Source organism: Zeus faber (genome assembly GCF_960531495.2).
Source record: "Zeus faber genome assembly, chromosome: 13".
In the NCBI taxonomy this organism is placed as follows: domain Eukaryota; kingdom Metazoa; phylum Chordata; class Actinopteri; order Zeiformes; family Zeidae; genus Zeus; species Zeus faber.
In genome coordinates, this window is record NC_137198.1 from 27863513 (window position 1) to 27880743 (window position 17231).

Genomic DNA, 17231 nt, shown 5'->3' on the forward strand with positions numbered 1-17231 from the left:
CCTGGTCAGAAGTGATATTTTGTTCTGGGATACCGCCTCCAACTGGAGGAGCTGACAGGTAAAGACAAGGACAAAAGGAAAGTACAAGGCATGGCAGCTGCAGTCCAGATGAACCCAATGGCCTCGCTCACTCAATCAGGTTCACAACCAGTACAGCAACTGCAGGGCCCAGGGTCACCCACTAATCCCATAGTCAGTGTACTGTATATGCTCAGAATGCCAGGCAACATCCAAATCAATGGAACAATCTAAATTATGGCTACAGACAGAGCCAATATGGGGGGCCACAAGGACAGTCTAGATATGATCAGCAGCAGGGACTCCCTAGCCAGCACAGAAGGCGGAGTGTTGGGGATGCAATCAGGAATGTCACCCTAAAGAATATTCTTTGATTACCAGATCTATTGCCAACACCCATAGTTGATGCAGAAGAAGAGATGTTTGTGGATGGATCTTGCTACAAAGATCATTTGGGAAACCATGCAGGATTTGCAGTAATGAGACAGAACCCAGACAAAACGTTTGCTGTTTTTCAAAGTTCTCAATGTAAACAGCCATGTTCAGCACAGTTAGCTGAGTTGAGAGCTCCTACAGCTGCCTGTCGAGACGGAACAGGAAAAACTGTAAATATATACACAGATTGTGCATATGCACATGGTGTATGTCATTTGTTTGGAGCAGTATGGAAAATTAGGGTATTTAATAAAACAGATGGGTACCCCATAATGCATTGTGATAATTTTGTGGAATTTCTGTTGGCATTGCTACTGCCTAAACAAGTTGCAATAGTCAAATGGCAGGCACACAGGAAAGGTAATGATATCTTATAAAAGGTAACAATGCTGTATGGGAGAAATTTACTAGTACATTTAAAAGAAATATGTTCATTATATTCTACCATTAAATAAGGAAGAACATTCGTTATCTTGCCCATATGCTATAGGAATGAAGTAAGTGTGTGTGAAACAAGGGTCAGCAAAGACATGAATAAGTGCTTTGTTGACTGTGGGCCATATGACATGGGAAGGTGTGTGAATGCAAACATCCCCTCATAAAATGTGGCCTGGACTAGTGTCGGGAGGTTTGTTGTTGTAACTGACGTCAAAGAATGCAGACAAATGGCTTCTTTGCACTATTGACCGTATAGGAGGAAGGAAGGGATCCTAATTGAGGAAACAGATGTACATTCTCGACCAACAGAAAGAGGTTAACAGAAGGAGTCCGTGAGCGGCTCGGCAGTTCTTTGCCAAACCAACTCAGATTCTGTTGTCACTTCTTGCAAGTGATAATAAAGTCTTATATCTTCAGACCTCGACTCTCTCGAACTTCTCTTCTTCAGTTTAATTGTTAGATGCAGTTTTTTCCACTACATATTTGGCGTTGTCGGCAGGATTGAAGAACAGGGACCCGCCAGCTGCTGGGCTGTGGGTCGGGGACCGGCAAGGGTCACACAAAAACGGGTGGCCACCCAACTTGAAAAGGTAAGCATTGTTCTTACCTATTAGTTTAGTAAATTTGTGTGATCATTGTCTGCCCGATTCTCACGCCCGGTGGTAGGTGTTGTGTCTCTCCAAAAAGAACCAAAAGCATATATGTAAAGAAGGAGGAGAGAGAAAGAGAGTGGCTTGGAATGAAGTTGACGCATGCATGCACACACAACGCTCTGTGATTTATACACATTGTAGCGGAGTGTGGAAACGATCCTGTATGGATCTCTTTTATTTCTGGTAAGCAGGTTAGAGACGTCCTGTATAAGATCTATTTTTGGTAAGCAGGGTAGAGACGGCCTGTATAGATCTCTTTTATTTCTGGTAAGCAGGTTAGAGACGTCCTGTATAAGATCTATTTTTGGTAAGCAGGGTAGAGACAGCCTGTATAGATCTCTTTAATTTTGTCTGCGGGTAATCATATAGAAAGTCCATTAAAAGCATAGGGACAGTACTCAGAGGCTTATCACTCATGTGATTATCTATTATAAGTTTGTTTTTCCTGTATAAGATCTATTTTTGGTAAGCAGGGTAGAGACGGCCTGTATAGATCTCTTTAATTTTGTCTGCGGGTAATCATATAGAAAGTCCATTAAAAGCATAGGGACAGTGCTCAGAGGCTTATCACTTATGTGATTATCTATTTTAAGTTTGTTTTGAAGTTTAAAAATCTGGGGTACTCCCTCTGACGAGAGGGCCCAGTTGGTCGAAAGAGTTATTTTGTGTTGTTTTGTGTTAGTTAGGAGCTTTGTTATGTGTTGGTAAATCTGGGATACCGCCTTTCAAGAGAGAAAGGGTCTGCATAGTCAGAGAACTGTGTTTGTCTTCGTCTATTGTAGTGAATTAGCTGAGAGAAGGAGTTCTAGAAGTAATAGATAGAGATATAGGTGAAGATAAGGTATTGTAATTAACAACTAATATAAAATACATTTCTAATAATAGGGCCGAGCAGAGTGGCTTGGGAAGCCTGTAGAGAGTCAGGGGTTAGAAAGGAGGAGAGGAGACAAGAGAAAAGGTGGGGGTCGAGGAGCTCCGGGGCCGCAAGTCAGAAAAAAAAAAAAAAAAGGGAGTGGAGCAGCTTTACATTCACTTGGAGAAGACAGAGGAAAAGGCGTGAACGTAAACTGTAGTGAATAACAACAGAATAAAACTAGATAATTAATAGTTACATACATTATTTAGTATCATGGCCCCTACAGTCGTGGAAATATTGACTAAAAAAAACCCTTTAAATAAAGAGGAGATAATAAAAATCTCAGCCAAATGGGGTAAGAGGACTGCCAAATGGGGAACAAAGTGGCCAGAGGGAGGAACATTTGATGCAACGGTGTGTGAAGAAATGCAGGTGATGATGAAGAATCACAAAATAAATAAAACCGGGAAAAAAGCGATTGAGAAAAGAGAAAGAGAGAGGATAATATTAGCAATGTTCCAAAAAGAAGGTACAAAGTGGAGGCAGAGAGAAAGAACAGCTGGGGAAATGTTGAGTGGAGTTGAGGAAGTTGAAAAGGTTCAGCCACCTCCATATAACACAGGACAGTACCAAATGATAACAGGTACGGTGGAGGTTAAAGGGGAGGTTAAGCTGGACAAAGAGAGGGATAAGGCTTGTAGAACACAGAGAGGGAGAGGACCACCCTTACAGATGGACTGTTATAAAGGCCTTAGAAGGACAGCAAACGAGTGGAGTAGTGATAGCGGAAGTGATAGTGATGGAGACGAGGTGGTTAATAGAGGAAGAAGGTTAAAAGACAGCCAGATGGAGATGACAGTGGAGCGCAGCCATGAGGGAGAGAGCTTCAGTGGGACACCAGGGAAAGAAAGGGAGGGGGCCGAGCCCAGCAGCAGTATATCAGCGCAAGTTCCCCTAGTGTTCGACTTGCAAGAGGAACTTAGGAGATCACAAAGAAAGAAAAGAGCAGCTAAGACTTATTCAGGAATATATCCTATCCTGGTAAAAGGACAACAAGCCCAATATATCCCATGGGGGTCCCAAGATTTAGAAGGATTGGTAAAAAAGTTACCTAATATTAACAAAGGGGCTGCAAAGTGGATAGGGATGTTTGAGGAAAACACCATAGGGAATATAATGGCGGTGGGTGATCTGAAAGCTTTGTTGGCCAGAGTGTTGGGGATAGAGAAGATGAAGAGCATACTAACAAACGGGGGTTTGAGCTAACTGTTGGACGAGGCCTCTGATGGAACCACATTTGACGCTTATTGACAAAGAACTTGGACAGCACTCAGATGCGAGTATCCAATCTGTATAGACCACAAGATCCTGTGGGGTCACACAATAGGCGACACAGAGAACCCTGCAACATTCCTGCAGAACCAAGTTAGGAGGTGGCAATTGGAGACGGAGAAAGATCCAGAAAATGATGGATTGATCTCGATGCTGTTCAGAAATGCCATAGTAGAAGCATTGCCTGGCCCGGTCAAAAGCAAGCTAGGAGATGTGGTGGGACTGACCTCATCAATGCCCCATAAAGAGTTCAGCGATCATCTGGTCCACGCAGTGGAGAGATATCGACAAAACGAACAGAAGATTCAAGAACAAAGCAAAGAGGTGCAGAGAAAGCGGACACAGCTTCAGCTAGAAGAACTCACGAAGAAAGTAAAGAAAAAGCAGGCGGTTGTTGTGAAACCAGATGTTGCAACAATGCAAAACGTCCAACAGGCCCCGCCACAGATCCAACCTCTTCAACAGACACTACCCCCCCCGGCACAACAGCCTCAGAGCCAAGGGTCACTCACCCCACCTGTGGTTAATGTTTATACGCAGAATAGTGGGAATCCGAGGGGTGGAAACACACAGAACCAGTATAGGGGACAGCGGGAATATCCAAGGTATGCTCAGCAGCAGGGACAGTCTAGTTACACCATGGGACGGGGGCCCCCGAGACAGTACAGAGGGCCTATAGTATGTTGGGGATGTAACCAGGAAGGACATACAAGAAACGAGTGTTTAACCAACCCTTCCTCACCAAGACAACAGCAGGGACAGCAGTGGCAAGGTCAGCAAGGTCAAGGAAGAGGTCAGTGGAAACAGACAGGACCGTTTATGGGTCAAGGGTACTAGGGGTGCCCAGAGAATCCTCAGGGGGAGGGTCAGCATGTAGCAATTACGAAACATGCTGAAGCGGAACCAACACTGCAGGTTCTGATAAATGATAGAGGCACACCAATGATGGTTGATACTGGAGCTACTTACACATGTCTAAGTAAAAAAGATGCCTCTCATCTCCCCATGGCAGGAAAATTTGCCAAAACTGTAGGATTTCCGGGACAAACGCAGTTAACACCCATGACAGCTCCAGTGACATTAAAGCTACACGAACGTGTAGCTACGATACCCATCTTGGTTTCAGACACCACACCGGTCAATTTATTAGGAAGAGATGCACTTTGTAAATTAGGAATACAAATATTATGCACACCACAAGGCATACTGATTGAATCAACAGGGATAGCACCTCAAATGGTGGTATCAAAACCAGACACTGCCAATATTTACTCCACGAGCAAGTCAGCAAAACAGTGGACAAATGGGGAAAATACATTAGAGCTCAAATTCCCCAAGCAAGAGAGTCAAGGATAGGATATCATTGCACCCTGATATATGATCCACAGCAGGACCCGCAATTGGAAAAAGAATGGCAAAAGAAAGCCACAGGAAAAAAAGTGGCAATTGAATCGCAACACATCGTAATTGGACCACAAGGTGCTGCTATGACGGCACAAGATGCGGATCAGTCGACAGCAATCAAAGATTGGTTCACAGACACTGACAGAGCACTTCACATTACCCTACTGATAAACAAGGGTTTCGAAGCTAAACACCTGGGGGCAAGAATTTGAAGATATTGTGCTAGACACACATAACAGGCATTTTACAGGAAGTGGAAGTGATTCAAAAACAACAGGAACCACTAACAGCAGGACAACTACTCAGGGACAGACAGATGGAGTTGAGGACAGAAATGGAAGAGACGATACCTGGACAGGTATGGTTACAATCTGACACCGATGTAGGTTTAGTGCATTCAGCTAACGCGGTAAAAATCCAAACCAAACCAAACGTTCAACTGCCATGGCGAAAACAATATTATATGAAACCCGAGGCAGAGGCAGGCATAGCTTCCACCATAGAAGGACTAATAAAGGCAGGTGTTATAATAGAGACAAAAAGTAACTGTAACACTCCTTTGCTTCCTGTGCTAAAAGCAGATAAACAAAAATGGCGGTTGGTGCATGATTTGCGAGCTGTCAATGACGTAGTTGAGGACATGCAGGCTGAAGTTCCAAATCCACACACGATGCTGACCAACGTTCCTCCTGATGCCAAGTATTTCACAGTGATTGATTTATGTGGTGCATTTTTCAGTGTACCTTTTGCAGAAAAAAGCAGACATTTGTTCGCATTTACATATAAAGGTAAACAATACACTTATACAAGAATGCCACTGGGGTTTAAACATTCTCCACATTTGTTTAATCAGGTGTTGAAAAGTGATTTGAACGAACTGGTACTACATGGTACACTGATACAGTATGTGGATGATCTCCTGATCTGTTCTCCTACATTGGAACAGTGTCATGAGGACTCCATGGCTGTATTAACACGATCCAGGAAAAAATTACAATACTGCCAGACAGATGTTGAATACTTGGGGAGGCTGATAGCACACCAAACTAAAGCCATAGCACCCAATCAGCTCGAGGGGATTAGCAAAGCACCTAAACCAGACACGGTACGACAAATGATGACATTTCTGGGGATGACAGGGTTTAGTTCAGATTGGATAGAGGACTATGCCCTTAAAACTGCACCATTAAGAGCAATAATGAAGAACATAGGAACAACTAACCTTCAAGCTAAACTTATGTGGGATGCAGATGCATTGGCAGCGTTTGAAAGCATCAAACGAGAACTTCAGGGAGCAAGTGTATTGGCAACTCCAGACTATACAAAACCATTCCTATTGTATGTAGCAAATAGGAGTCAGGGGTACGCATCAGCAATACTAATGCAAGAATCCTGCAGTGGGAGGCGAAATCAACCCATAGCATATTATATCTCAAAATTGGATACAGTAGCACAAGGCTACCCACCCTGTTATCAGGGATTAGCTGCGGTACAGTATGCTTATGACAAAGCTTCGTCCATCACGATGGGATATCCGGTAACTATTTTTACACATCATAAAGTTACTGAACTGATCGAACAGGGGAAATTTGTGTTGACAAACGCAAGGTTGTTGGAATATTTGACCTTGCTTACGTTCCCCGATGTTACCATCAGAAGGTGTTCAACGGTTAACCCAGCAGAAAAAATTCCGCATGATTTTGAAGGGATGTCACACGACGGTGTGACCGATTCTCTGACGTTTACCAAGTTAAGGCCTGATTTGTTGTCAACACCACTAATTGGGGCTGAGGAGGAGTTGTTTGTAGATGGTTCGTGCTACAGAGATCATTTGGGTAACCATGCAGGATTTGCAGTAGTACGACAAAACCCGGATAGAACTTTCGCTGTCATTCAAAGTTCTTATTGTAAACAACCATGTTCAGCACAGGTGGCTGAATTGGAAGCTCTTACAGCTGCCTGCCGGGAAGGGGCAGGTAAAATTGTGAACATATATACTGATTCTGCATATGCACATGGTGTGTGTCATCTGTTCGGAGCAGTATGGAAAATGAGGGCTTTTAAGAAGACTGATGGGTCCCCCATAATGCATTGTGATCAGATTGTGGAACTGATGTTGGCATTGTTGCTACCTAAGCAAGTGGCGATAATCAAATGTCAGGCACACAAGAAAGGAAATGACTATGTCACAAAAGGTAACAGTGCTGCAGATGAGGCGGCCAAGAGAGCCTCTAACAGTTGTGTTTTGATTCAGGCAGTGTTGACTATGCCTGTGGCTTCACCTACTGAAGATGATGTTGCCCGCATGCAAGAGAAGGCTGGTGTCTATGAGCAAAACATGTGGCTGAAGAGGGGTGCGGTGCGCACTCCGACTGGGTTATGGAGAACTCATGATGGGATGTTAGTGGCACCGACCGCGTTGTTAGGATTGCTTATAACTAATGCGCATGGTTTTGACCATTGCGCAAGGGGGGAAGTAGTAAGGAGAATCAGAAAACAAGGTTTTTGGTCACCATACTTGCAAACAATGGTTGAAAATCAGCTCAATGAATGTGAAGTATGTGCGAAAAATAATGTAAGAAAAACAATCACCACCCCATTGGGACACATTCCAACACCAGAGGGACCATTCAGACATCTAGTCTTAGACTATGTGGACACGATCAAAAAAGTAAATGGGAAAAGATACATGCTTGTAGTCATTGACAGATTTAGCAGATGGGTGGAGGCAGTCCCATCAAAAGATCAGAGTGCGGCTACAGTAATCAAATCTTTGACCAGAGAGGTCATGCCAAGGTTTGGAATTCCAACAGAAATAAGCTCAGACAACGGCTCTGCGTTTATCCAAAAAACTGTTAAACAAGTAATACAGCAATTACATGTCAAACAAAGATTGGGTTGTGTGTATCACCCTCAATCACAAGGAATGGTGGAAAGAGTGAATGGAACAATCAAGACAAAAATTAACAAAATCTGTGCAAGTGATAAATTGAACTGGGTAGATGCACTCCCATTAGCACTAATGAGTTATCGCATGCAAGCTAACAGAATGACACATTTAACTCCGCACGAAATGCTCACGGGTCGACCCATGCCTGCACCTAACCTCAGAGGACCCCATAAGGGTCCTCCACTGGAACAATTGCAATTAGAAATTAGAGAATATATCAAGCAACTAACTGGAATACATAAGCATATATTCCAACAGGAGAAGAACCGAGTACCAGAACCAGAAGACGACCAACCAAGGGGGGCGGAACCAGGCGACCAGGTGTACCTAAGGGTGTTCCGGAGAAAGTGGAAAGAGCCCAGGAGAGAAGGACCATACAAAGTCACCAATGCAACCCCAACTGCCATCCAGGTGGAAGGGAGTTCCACCTGGTACCACCTCAACCACTGCACGAAAGCTGCGCAACCCAGGACGAGGGAAGAGAGTGGGGAGGAGTCGGATGCAGACGCACCCGATACTGACCCACCACCCCAAGACCAGACCTAGCCCAGCCGGGATGATGATGATGTTGAAGCTGATGAAGCTGTTCCTGATCCTCTACGGCTTTGGGCAGACCCCAGTGGCCCAAGGACGGATTCGGAGGAAGGATGAAATCACACTAACAGAGCAGACCTGGAACAACCAGGAATCAGATGGTAACAACAGAGAAAACATGACAGTGTTGCAGGAAAGGCTAGCCCCGAGGTATTCAGGAATAGTAAACAGTGTAAGGAAAAAGAGGTCAGAGAGACAAGCCTTACATATTGAAACACCCCCACAAGAAGTAAAATTTGACAATGAACAAATTATCTTAAGTGTTATGACAGATGGAGAACGTCAATGTGCGGTAATGATGCTTAAGAAGTTCAAACCAATTATCTGGGGACAAGAACAATGCAAAATAAGTATTTCAAAGACTCATGCATACTGGTGTTTTACAGTCGAACCTACAAATCAATGGAACTATGAGATAAACCACTACAGACTAGAAATTACGAAATTGCAGATTCCAAATATACGTGAAGATACAAAAATATTTTCCTTATTAAGACGAAATGCCTCTTGCATAATACAAGAGAATAATGATATGACCAAGGCAAATAAAATATTAACTATGGATTCGGACATAATTAATAATAATACTAATATAACAAGCGTCACCGTAAAGGGTAGTGTGATAACAACAGATGATGCCGTATCCATTTTTCAGACGAAAGGGACAATCACCACAATAGCTCCAAGAGAAAATGTCTTAAGCACAGAGGCAACAGCAATAGAGGATGTCCATCCTGAAAAAAGATCAAATAAAACAACAAGAGCCATAAAACAGGATATATCTGTTAAACAAGATACATCTGATCACTTCAAACGAAAAATTAAAGAAATAACTTTTGACAGGTTGTATGATCAAGCAATAGGAAATAGCTGGTACAAATGGGTTAAGTTTACTGGGGAACAGATAGATGCAGATAATTGCTATTTATGTAGTAAAAATCGTCAAAGTGCATCATATGTAGTAAACTATGAACATGATTGGGAAGAATGCAGAACCAACGAAAAACAGATTCAAGGAACAGAGGAGGAAGTGATGGAAGGACTAGCCAAACTAAATAATTCACGGGTAACAACGAGTATATCCTGGGACGAGAATCAATATCATTACGAGTTGTGTCCGCTACGATGTTTAATGTTTCTTGGAACAGAAAGGTTTTCCCAATATTTGATACACGAAAATTGGCCTGTGGGAATTACAATGAACAAATGTATAGAAATGGATGTAACTCTGACCCACGAAGTAGGCAAGGCAACACTTCCGTTAGGAACAGATTTTTGCGTAGAGGAAGGATTAGACTGTTATCAAAACGACAAAAAGCTAGATAATGCCGTAGATGTGGGCTATATGGAAGAAGCTAAATGTAAGACAATCTGGAATGTTGCCATGTATGAGACCGACAAAAGCCCACCACCGATGATAAAAAGTGATAAACATCCAACAGACCCTGCCCGAATAGCAGCAGAATCATTTATGGCAAACATGTGGTATGAAGGTGTACTACTAGAGCAGGATTAAGTAATAGCAGATCATTTTTGGATCTGTGGGACCAAAATTATTCGTGCCATGCTACCTGTGCAATGGTATGGAAGGTGTGCAAGAGTACGAGTCGTAACGGAAATTGTGTTACTTCCGGCATTAGACAGGGATGTCAAAAATTTAGAGACCAATAGATTAGATAGGAAAAAAAGAGAATACAAACCGGATGAGGGAATTAAAATTGATAAAATAGGACAACCCAGAGGTATACCAAGCATATACAAGGCCAGGAACGAAGTAGCTGCAGGATTTGAAGCCATCATGCCGATAATAGGATTAGTAAAAAACGCAGAATGGATTAACTACATTTATTATAATCAACAACGATTTATTAACTATACGGATGATGCTCTATCCGCCCTAGGTGAACAGTTGGAAGCCACAAGCGCTGTGGCTTGGCAAAACAGGCAAGCATTAGATTGGCTCTTAGCGGAGAAGGGAGGAGTGTGTGAACTCATAGGCGAAATGTGTTGTACCTTTATCCCAAATAATACTTCACCAAACGGAACATTCACACTTGCCATGAATAAACTTAAAAAGCTAAGACAGGAGGTTAAAGACAATGCGGGACATGGGAATGATTGGATGTCATGGCTAGAACTGCGTATGGGAAAATGGGGAACAATATTGGCTCAAATAGGATTAATTCTTTTGATTGTATTCACAATGATGGGATTGATTTTTTGTTGTTGTATTCCAATACTAAGGTCCATGATAGAATCTAGGCTAAACAAACAAATGTTCCTTTTGTCCAAAGGCATAGGTGAGGAGAAAGGATTAGAATGGGAATATGTTGGGAATACTTAAATAACAGGCTGCCGCTTACATGACATTTATAACTGAACTGATTATGCTTAACTGATTATTAAGTGATTTACTAAGTTAACTTGTACTCATGTTAAGATGTTTTGCAATAATATGCAATTTGATATAAGTATGCTAAAGGTTTTTATGTTTATTTTTAATTTTTGTATTGCATGTTTTTATATTCGATTATATATTTCATTTTGGGTACCAACTCAGAGGATTGAAACACTTATAGGGTATCGCACATTTGGTAACCTTTTTTTACTTGCTTAAGTAAAAGGTTCAGGTTGAAAATCCTGAAACAGGTTGAAATTCCTGTGATGATAAGAAAGCAAGACGTTTTTTCCAGGTAATCAAATGTGAATACTGTTCATTTATCTAGCAGTCCGGCAAGTAGTCTTCTGTAAATTTGGGTTATTAAAGATAATGGTAATTGACATTGGGACTTAATAAGTCCCAAAGGGGGGATATATGGGAGAAATTTACTAGTACATTTAAAAGAAATATGTTCATTATATTCTACCATTAAATAAGGAAGAACATTCCATATGACATGGGAAGGTGTGTGAATGCAAACATCCCCTCATAAAATGTGGCCTGGACTAGTGTCGGGAGGTTTGTTGTTGTAACTGACGTCAAAGAATGCAGACAAATGGCTTCTTTGCACTATTGACCGTATAGGAGGAAGGAAGGGATCCTAATTGAGTAAACAGGTGTACATTCTCGACCAACAGAAAGAGGTTAAAAGAAGGAGTCCGTGAGCGGCTCGGCAGTTCTTTGCCAAACCAACTCAGATTCTGTTGTCCCTTCTTACAAGTGATAATAAAGTCTTATATCTTCAGACCTCGACTCTCTCGAACTTCTCTTCTTCAGTTTAATTGTTAGATGCAGTTTTTTCCAGTACAGCTGCAATATTGACCATACCTGAGGCTGCACCCATGGAAGAAGATGTTGTCCGCATGCAGCAAAAAGCTCGAGTTTATGAGCACCCCCACAGGGTTATGGAGAACCCATGATTGGATGTTGTTGGCACCAACAGGAGGGTTGCTTTGGTTAGGATTGCTTATCACAAATGGGCATGGTTTCGACCATTGTGCAAGGTCAGGTGAAGTGACATTGTTTTTATAAAACTCATTTCATACCAAGACAACACAATGCGCTTTACAGAGAAATACAATCAAAAAAAATGGCTGTGCAATCATAACAAGAGTCAGTGCATAATAAACAGATCTCATAGCATACAGAACACACACACACACACACACACACACATAAATCTCACAACATAGAGACCTCAGGCAGGGTGTTCCATTTACTTGGGGCATACATACAGAAGGCAGCCTCCCCTCCTTTAGAGTTGGTATGAGGGATGGTTCAAAGACCAGTGCCTGTGGACCGGAGAGTTCTTGCTGGTTTGTGTATAATGAGCATTTGTTTTATATACTGAGGTTCAAGGCAATTTAGAGCTTTATATACAAGTAGCAGAATCTTAAAATCAATGCTAGTTTTAACAGGGAGCCAATGTAGAGATCTAAGAACAGGTGTGAAGTGTTCAAACTTTTTTGTCCGAGTAAGAACGCTTGCAATCGCGTTTTGGAATTACTGTAGATGCTGCACAGCTGATTTTGGGAAGCCGGTGAATAGGCCATTACAATAGTCCAATCTACTCGTTACGAATGCATCGATACATTTTTCAGAGTCCGCTTTTTACAGGAGGCCTCTTAATTTTGAAATGTTTTTTAGATGGGAGAAGGCTGATTTTGCAACCATATTTCTGCTCTCCAGAGACAGGGAACTGAGATGAGCTGCAATTTTCTGTCCCTGAGCCTTTGCACCAAAGATGAGTATTTCTGTTTTATTTTTGTTCAGTTGTAAAAGTTTCTGTGACATCCATGCACAAATATCATTAGGGGATATCATACACTATCAGGGAGTGTATGGGAGTAGGTCATCAGGAGATAGAGATATGAACAGTTGTGAATCATCTGCACAATTATGGTAATTTATTTTGTGTTTCTTTATAATATGTGCAAGTGGGAGCTTATAGAGGTTAAACAATAATGGGCCAAGAATCGAACCTTGGGGCACTCCACATATATTATCCACTTTGTTCGACACAAAATCTCCAATGGACACAAAGAACTGCCTGTAGGTAGGTTCTGAACCAGTTTAGAACCGGGCCAGATAGGCCAACCCATTTTTGGAATCTCTTTAATATGATGGTCAACAGTGTCAAAGGCAGCACTGAGATCTAGGAGCAGAAGAACAGATCGTTTTTTTAGAATCAGTGTTTATATGCAGATCGTTCACAACTTTAATATGTGCTGTTTCTGTGTAATGGTGAGGTCGAAAACCAGATTGATAAGTGCCTAAAAGGCTGTTTGATGTTAGATAGTTGTTAAGCTGAAGGCAAACTGTTTTTTCAAGTATTGGAAGGGCAGCTTCGAAAAGTGATATAATTGGCAATTACTGTTGCATCAAGATTGCTCTTCTTCAGGAGTGGTTTAATGACAGCTAATTTTACCGAGGAATTTACCAATGAATTCATTAAAAATCCTACAATGTGATTTCCTGGATTCTTTTCCCCCATTCTGTCTCTCATAGTCGAAGTGTACCTATGATGAAAATTACAGCCCTCTCTCATCTTTTTAAGTGGGAGAACTTGCACAATTGGTGGCTGACTAAATACTTGTTTGCCCCACTGTATATTCATTCTGATAGCTATAATTTTGTAACTGAAGAATGTATCGAACTCTTCATATTTTTCAGGGGCGAGCATCTCTTTTGGGGCTATAGATGGTGGATTAATAAATCGATCAACAGTGGAGAAGAGCACTTAAGTACCTATTGTTGATATTTCATTAATGATTTTAGAGAAGAAAGACTATCTGGCCTGTTTAATTTCTATGTTGTACTGATTGAGTCTATCCTTGTAAATTTCATGCTGAACCTGAAGTTTTGTGTTGTTTATTGTGGGGAGGTCCAGAAACAAGCTGAGTGAGGTCAAATGCCTCCAATAGGCTATTGAAGTCTTGAGCATCTGGGTCATTCATGTTTGTCAACATGAATGTTAAAATCACCTGAGATAATTACACAATCATAATCAGTGGAGACCTTGGACAGTAGCTCAGAGAATTCATCAAGAAAGCCTCATTTAGATTTTAGTGGTCGATAGACAGTGATGAATAAAATCGGAGCACCACAGTTTATAGATATAGCAAGGTGTTCAAAAGACGTGAAATCTCCAAGAGGGATTTCCTTTCAGCTATAGATATCAGAGAAGCTATTCCGCAGCCTCTCTCCAAAGATCAGTAGTGAAGAGAGGATTTCAACATAAATTCCATGTTCATGGTGAGGAGACGTGATCCGTGAACGTTTGGATATACTCCATCATGTCTAAAGATGTTTGGGTGGTTTAAGAAGGTGCCAAAGTGGGCCACAAATGGTATGTTGAGGGAGCAGCAGTATCCCTTTAGCCATGTGTGTAGCTGAAGGACACGCATGAATTTTACGGCCACCTGTAGAAGACTGTCAATAAGCTTCGTAAAGTCCTCTTTAAGTGTTTCTGATTGTTTGTTCCTGAGATTGTTGTCTCCGACGGGGATGAGAACAGTGGAGGCAGATGGGTTTTGATCCAGCTGTGGGATTTTCGTGTCTATGTCCTGGACGCGGGCATCCGAGTAGCAGAGGGGTTTTGCTGCAGGCAGGGTGATGTATCGAACCATGGAGGAGCCAACGATGAGCATGAATGGAGGTCCGGCAGCAGAGGACCTTCTGAGGGACAGCAGCAGCAGCCGAGCCAGGAGAGCACTGTCCTTCCAGAGGCGGCGCTGGCTGACAGTCCTAATCAGTGGTTGCGGGGCAGCTCCGACTTATCTATGGGAAAGCATGGGAACGGTAGTATAGCTATTGCCTTGGATGCACTGCGCCATCACCCCCTAACTAGCTTCATTGACACCCATTAAGTTTGTTAGTTGGAATGTGAGAGGCTTGGGCTCACCTGCTAAACATAGCAAAATCCTAACTCACCTCACCAAGATGAACCCCAGCTTCTATTTACTGCAAGAAACTCACTGCATCTGAGCACCTCAAACTCAAAGCTAAATGGGTTAATCAAATGTTTTCCGCATCATACAACTAGAAAAAAAGAGGTGTATCTATATTGATCGATAAAAGTATCCCATATCAAAATAAAACCACAATATCAGACCCAGAAGGGCGTTTCATAATGATTAATGGGATTTTAGGTAACATCAAACTAATCATAGCTAATATTTATGGCCCCAATGAGGATGACCCAAATTTCTTTCACAATATATTTTCAAAACTTTTAGATTTTTCTGAATCAATTATCATATTGGGAGGAGACTTCAACACAGTACTGTATCCAAATTTAGACCGTTCTCAAACCAGAAATATTTCCAAATCTTGGCATTCGTCACTATAAACAATTTACAGTATGAGTGATCTTGCTCTTGGGGATTGTTGGCGATCAAATAACCCACATTCTAGAGAATACAAATATGACTCACCACCCCACCAAAGTTTCTCTACAATCGACCTTTTCTTAACAAGTAACTCTGCTCTGTCCAAAATCACTAATCCAGAAATCCATCCTATTGTAATTTCCGATCACGGGCCGATTATTTTCAACCTGATAAATGAAACAAACCGGAACTCTCCGGGCAGGTGGTGGTTTAACACCTCACTTTTGACAGATAAAAAATGTAATCATTTATTTTCAAGAGAACTTCCTTCATTGAACTGAATGGCTCCCCAGAAATATCACCATGCTTACTTTGGGAAACAGCTAAGGCAGTTCTAAGAGGTAGTATTATTTCATTCTACACTCACAAGAAAAAGAAAGGACAAGAATGCCAAAATATACTCTAACAGCAACTAAAGGAGTTGCACTCTCATCAAGCCCACTCATCTTCTGAGCAAATCCGAAATGAGATCAGGACAATTACATTTCAACTTGATACTATCATCCATCAAAAGACACAATTCCTTATGCAACGAACAAGAGCAAACTATTTTGAATTCAATGACAAATCAGGTAAATTTCTTGCCAATCAATTGAAACTTGATAGAGAAAAATCACTTATTTCATCCATCAAAGATTCACAGGGTAGAAGAACATACTCTCCGCAAGACATCAATAACATATTTAGAGACTTTTATAATAACCTATATCACTTGGATAATGAATCGAATATATCAAACATTCACTCATTCCTTGATAATATGGACCTTCTTAAACTTTCGACGGAGCAGGCTACCACCTTAGATCAACCACTTACTCTTGAAGAACTCAGGAAAGCGCACATCTCTGTGCCCAACAATAAATCACCTGGATCAGATGGCTACCCAGTGGAATTTTATAAACACTTCTGGCCACTTATCTTCCCATTATTCATCAGAATGGTTACAGAGGTCAAGTCAACCTCCATCATGCCTCTGCACATGAATACTGCTCTAATTTCGGTTTTGCTAAAACCCAAAAAGGACAAACCCTCACCTCCAGTTACAGACCCATAAGACCTATTAATTGCGACCTTAAGATTATAAGTAAAACACTAACCAACAGAAATTTAAAAGTAATTCCATTCATAATTCACCCAGACCAAACAGGCTTTATCAAAGGCAGACACTCCAGAAATATGCGTTGTTTATTCAGTCTGATGTGTATATCTAAAAAAAACAACTTTAATACTATTATTGCCTCTTTGGATGCCGAAAAAGAATTTGATAGAGTTAATTGGACATATCTCTTTTCAATCCTCAACAAATTTGGCTTTTGAGAGTCCCTCATTCAATGGATCAGAATCCTCTACAACTCTCCATCTGCTTCTGTCATCACCAACAGTTACACCTCACTGCGTTTCACGCCACAAGACAAGGATGTCCGCTCTCCCCTTTACTATTCGCCATCTTTATTGAACCCCTCGCGGCGGCCATCCGTCAAAACAATAATATTGTAGGTATACAAACAGGAAACTCTGTTCACAAAATCAGTTTGTATGCAGATGATATCCTACTGTACATACGGAACCCAATTACCATCCCTACCGGAGGTGTTCAATCTTATATTACATTACATTACATTTAGCAGACGCTTTTATCCAAAGCGACTTACAATTATTGAAACACCGGACGCAGCCATCAGGAGCAATGAGGGGTTAAGTGTCTTGCTCAAGGACACTA